The sequence below is a fragment of the Pteropus alecto genome, unplaced genomic scaffold, assembly GCF_000325575.1.
Source record: "Pteropus alecto unplaced genomic scaffold, ASM32557v1 scaffold3, whole genome shotgun sequence".
NCBI classification, from domain to species: Eukaryota; Metazoa; Chordata; class Mammalia; order Chiroptera; family Pteropodidae; genus Pteropus; species Pteropus alecto.
The window spans coordinates 41,075,067-41,081,375 of NW_006442484.1; positions in this window are offsets into that span (position 1 = coordinate 41,075,067).

Below are 6,309 nucleotides of genomic sequence, written 5' to 3' on the forward strand. Positions count from 1 at the left end.
GAACAATAGAACAGATAATGGTGAAGGAGTTGAGATGAGAGATGACTATCAGCTAGATTTTATATTCAGAATATAAAGTACATTTAGAAAATGATTAAACATATTAACTATACCTCAAGTCTGCCTTTGTATCTGAATAGCACACAGCTCAAACAGTCCTTCCATTTCATTTTTAATCATTGTACCACCTTTAGTTATTTTGAATATGCTCCAGTTTCCTAAAAATCAACTATTTAATTCCGTCTTGTCAAATCGATTTTATAGTTATGTCTGAGCTTACAGTTTTACCCCAAAGTATCTTTCACTTAGTATCCTCCTAAAGATTTAGATTGGCTTGTCTTTATTGCTCAATTGGTAATATCCGATAAATTTCTTCATGATTATTGTTTCGTGTGAATTATTTTTCTGGGTAAACCATCTGCCACAGAAATTGACACAGTACAGAGGTTAATGTTAATGAGCAGTAGGGAACTTGCTGGGTTTTAAACGTTTTAAAATTATAGAGAGTTCACACCTGGACCATTGTAGTTTCTAAGTTCCTTAATCAAAGTCCTCACAGAAGTTTCTAAGAATTTGACTGATAAATCTATCCTTTGCACAAGTGTGATACTGATTCATATTGGCTTTGCTGAATGACCTTTGATTCTTGTACCCAGTGGAAGATCTGAAACTGAAAAGTAAAAATTTCTTAATATTACGGACAGGAACACATTACATTTCTGGTATTTTGATTAGTGGTATTAACTAGCGTTTCTTCATTTGTCTTCAGGTTAGTATATGTAACAAGTTAGTATATTTTTTAGTAAGTAGTTCATTGTGCTTCACTCTGGGTGGCAATATTTTTCATCATCTTTGAACCTTTTATAGTGAATTTCTATAGGAACTTGTTCCCCGTACCTTCACCGAAGGTACTTTAAATATATGCCATATATTTGATTGTTATAAAGAAACCAAAATGGGTATTTTTCTGTCTCCTTTTGGTCATGTTTATTATAATTATACAGTTTAGTATTCATATACTTACAGTTGAAAAAAGTCTCCAAGGATTGTAGGTTTACAACCTGTTTATTGTGAAAAGATGTGTTTTGTTACAAAGACTACTTTTAAAACTTAATAAAAATAAACTCCAGGAAGTGCTGCATTGGCTGACACCTGCCCATAGTGGGCTTCCCAACTGCCTTTAGGAATTCAGGCAGATGTAAACTCTAGCCTGTGGTGTTACACAGGAAGTAAATATTAAAGGAAAAAGGAAAAGAAAAGTTACGTAAATTTTAAAAATTCCATCATTCAGAAAAGAAAGTTGAGAGGTTTTGTTTTAGGTACGGGAGGGAGTAGTGGGGTTGATTAGTGTTTCTACCTTTTTTTTTTTTCTCTTAAAGTGAATTCCTATGCTTACCAAAAGCACATGTTCTATATTTTGTTCCCTTTTGTGTATTTATAGTATTGAAGGATTGATAAATGAATTGGGTATTTGTATGTGGGGATGTTAAAAGTTGTGGCTGCTTTCCTTGTGGAAGGGAAAAACAAATGAAGTTAATGCACTTCTTTTCCTAGCTCAAAGTCACTGTGATGTATATTTTTTTAATGAAATTTAGGAATAAAGCTGTTGTCACAGTTGTAAAATTAGTTTCAAAATGCTGCTTCTCTTATTAGTCTAGTAACTGTTAAACTGTTTTCTGCAAACTGCATTTTACAGAATTTAAACTCAAACTGTATCAACTTTTATAGTTAAACATTGTATTAATAAATAAACTATACTATAATAAACAGTTTGGTTTTGTATTTTTAAAAGTATTAGTTATTCAATCTTTATTTTTATTAAAAGCTAAATAATGAAAATAAATCAACTAAAATATACTTTTATTTTACACATGGGGATATAGAATTTGTATTAGGAAAAACTGAGCAGAGTTTAACAATACTGAGCTTCTTTAAGAATTTAGCCAGCAGTGACAGTTTCCGGAAGGTTTGGGAATAATTTCTAGTGTAAATGATTAATCACAATGCTTCAGATTGCGGTGCGTCTTTGCATTACTATCTATTGGAATGTTACTATTTGCTTTTTAATTCCTCCAACTTTCTCAGCATTGGGAACACTGTATTAATTCCTGCGCCTGCCAGTTTTAATATTTCACTGTTGTAAAGCCATATAAATGTTAATTGACTTGTGAAAAAAACTGGTCTTTGGTTTCTTGTTTTTATTTAAATTAGACATATTTAGGGAACTCACTTGAAAGTTAGTCACACAATATACATATGCTTAGGTAAAAACATTCTGACCAGTCGTTTGTATGTATTAACAGTTGAATATTATTAAACTTTCAAATTCTGGAGTGTTTTTAAATGCTTTATTTAGCCAGGAGAATATGTATAATGTGAGTGCATCATATGGACTGTGCAAATTGTGTATTAAAATACTTTTAATATCAATTTGCTTTTTTCTATTTTCATTGCTTTCTAAGTTTCTTTTGTGAACATTTCCTAATCTAATAGTGTATTCTTATTTTTTAAGTGCTAATTTATAATTTTTATGCCTTTTTTCCCTCTGAGTCCTCTCAATACCCCAAATGTTTTAGTTCATTTTCATCTTTGCCACAAATTTTAGCTATAGATTTCTTTTATCAAATAAGTAGATTAGAGCAATTGTGTTTCCACTGCTCTGAGTGTTGTTTTGTCATTCTGTACTGAATTGTTTTGTGATTAGCTTTAAAAGTGCATAGCCTTTTTGTTTTTGATGTGCTTTTAACTCTAGTAGGAAGCCCAGCCCAGTTGAAAGTAAAACAAATTGTATATGTTATGGGAGAAAAACTAGTAATGTGATTGGTGTTTTTTGTTATCCTTTACTCAGTTGGTTATCAAACATTTAAGTAATTAACCATTTTGTAAAAACTTGTTTCCTGTTTTATGATGGAAGATAACTTTATCCAAAATTATTAATCACCCCTAAATAATATACTCCCTAAAACAATTTAAACTATATATGACAGAGGTCTCCAGACTTTATTCATTGTGCCTTTGCAGCTCAGTAATTTTAACGTGGTGGCAACCTTAGGACAAAAAAAAAAAAAAAAAAAAAACCATACCAAACAGTTCTATTAAATAGTTAAGTTCAAATAACTAAAGTATGTCCTAACAACTTAGTAGTCACGTGAAAAAATTTTTTTCACTCCAACCACAATTAGTTATTAATGGAATGTGTGCAACTTAGTTAACTGCACCACTCACACTCATCAGATTGGATGCCCTCTTTTCTTGTACGTTGATTTTTGTGCCATACTTGCATTTTATCCTGGCAACTGCTAAACATACCCAGGTTTACAAAATTGTCAAAAGAATGACATTTAATATGTTGAAATTGAACAGTCTCAATGTCCTGTAGACATCAAATTGTGTTTCCCTTGAAAAATTTAAAATATTCTACCAACTGCCTTTGCGAGTTCACTATGGTCCCTTAAAACATCTTGGTACACAATTTGGGAATCACTGTGTATAGTGTTATTTTTAATCAGCTACATTATTTTGTCAACACAGGATTTGTTTAACCTGGGATCCAAAAACTATGGTTGAGAATGATAACTTTGCCTACAGAATCATCTTTACCATTTTTAAAAAGTATAGGTGATCATCCTTGTCCCAGATATACTTAACACAATCTTGGGTATGGGCGAGCTTCACTCCAATGTAACCTAAGAGAGGGAGTTGTGGAAATCTTGAAATAACTTAATTGCTGAAGGAGCTATACGTTTTTTCAGATTCCCAGAGAGGATCGTGACATCAAATACTTTTGCTAAAAGAATGATGGTCTGTAATTTATACCTATACCTAGCATTCCCACTTGTAGAAATCTATCTCAAAAGGGACACTGATGAAAATATGAAAGCTGTTGCAGAAATTTTTAATAGCAAAGACTGGAAATCATATTTCTTTGTGTGCCATTAGTTGAATAAACTGGTAGATGCAACAATACTATTCCAGTTGGAAAAAGAATTAAGGTCTTTATATATTGCTGTGCTGTAATCTAGGATATATTTTTTTAATTTATTTTTTTGGTGACATTGGTTAACAAAATCCAGTTTCAGGTGCACAGTTTAACAGGAATATGTATATTGCATTGTGTGTTCCCCTCCCATAGTTAGATTTCTTTCTGTCACCACATATTTGACCCTTTTTACCCCCATCTACCTCCCTCCTCTCCCACTCCCCTCTGTAACCGCTAGTCTATTGTCCATAAGTCTCTGTCCTGTTCGTTTGTTGCTTTTAGGTTTGTATCCCACGTATAAGGGATATCATGTGATTTTCAACATTTTCTGTCTGACTTATTGCGCTTAGCATGATTATCTCAAAGTCCATCCATGTTTTGTAACTGCAGGTGAGAGTTCATAGTGGTTTGGATCAGTGTTGTAGCAGTGTAGGTGGTTAGAAGTGATTGGTTTTGAGAAGCTATGGTGTCAATGATAAGACTCAAATTATAGCTCCCTAGAAGTCTACAAGAACTATTGTTAGGTGAACAATAACAGTGATTCCAGAGAAGCACACAGTTAAATCACCAAGGACTTAGTACAGTAGGTGATGTCCTGAAAGACAGCTAATTTAAAATGTGGATAAATTTTAAAGCTTTATGTAGGCAAGGTTTAATAACAATAGCAGATAAGGTGAATTCTGATTCTATAATAGTGTTTCTCTTTGCTCACTTTTTTTGTATGTGAAGCTATGTCATGGGGTAGGTTGGTAGATGTGAGCTTGAACTTAGAAGCAGCTGAACCACATTAAGTGAAAGGCACTTTTTTATTGTTAAGTATTATATGGCTATACCATGATTTAATTATCCATTCATCAGTTAATAGATATCTATGACAATTTTTATCTTTTATTACATTTGTTGGAGTGACATTGGTTGAGAGAATTATGTGGGTTTCAGGTTTACAGTTCAATAGTGGATCATCTGTGTATTGCATTGCATTGTATGTTGATCAAAGTCAAATCTATCGCCATATATTTGAACCTATTTTTAAAAAATTATAAAGCAGTTAACATTCATGGAAAAAAAAGCAAGGTTTTTTGGTTGCAAGAGTAAAATACAAATCGCGTATGTGAGTGGGTGGGTGTAATTTGCTTATTTTTAGAAAGAATAGGCAAAGGACACAACAGTGAAAAGGTAACCTATTGGGGGGGAAGTAGGAGAGAAAATATTTACAAATCATGCCTAATAAGAGGTTAATATCCACAATGTATAAAGATGTACAACTCAACAAAAAAGCAGCTGATAAAACTACTCAAAAGGACTTGAGTAGTCATTTCTCCAAAGATGATACACAAATGACCAACATGAAAAAATGCAGAATATCAAGTAAGGGAATGCAAATCAAAACCACAATGTGATAGTACCTCATATCCATTAGGATGGCTACTATCAGAATAAGTTGGTGAGGATTTGCACCTTTGTGCAGTGTTGGTGGGAATGTAAAGTGGTGCAGCTCATGGAAAACTGATGGTTCCTCAAAAATTTTTAAGTAGAATTGTCATGATCCAGCAATTCCACTTTTGAGCATATGTCCAAAAGAATTGAAGGCAATATGTCAGATATTTGTACACCCATGTTTATAGCGGCATTGTTCACAATAGCCAAGAGGTGCAAGTAAACCAAGTGTCCAAAGATGAAGGAATGGATAAAGAAAATGTGGTATATACATGTGGTATAGTATTATTCAGTCTTAAAAAAGGAAGGAGTTCTGACACATGCTACATCAGATGAACCTTGAGGACAGGCTAAGTCAAGCCAGTCACAGAAAGAAAGGTGGTACAGTTGTACTTAATGAAGTATCTAGAATGGTCAAATTCATAGAAACAAAATGGTAGGTCCCAGGAGGGGAGGGGGAAATGAAGTGTTGTTTAATTTATATAGTTTCAGTTTTACAAGATGACAAAGTTCTAGAGACTGTTCATGACAATATGAATATACACTACTGAACTGTACACTTAGAAATGATTAAGATGGTAAAATTTGTGTTCTGTGTTTTCTACCATGATAAAAAAATTTTTCAATTAAAGGAGCAGGGGAATGCAATTCAAAAAAAAGCCACTGAACCTGTATTTCACATTGGTCATCTACATGCAGAATTACTTCAAGTGACATTAAAACATGGTATTGTGTACATGTCTAGTGACATATACTCTAAAACCAAAGAAGTCATAAATTGCATTTTGTAATCGTACTGTAAGTAATAATATTGGTAGTGTTATTTGAAGCCAAAATGTAAATACTGAATGATAAGTACATAAATTTCTGAAGAGAAGAAATACTTCCAATTG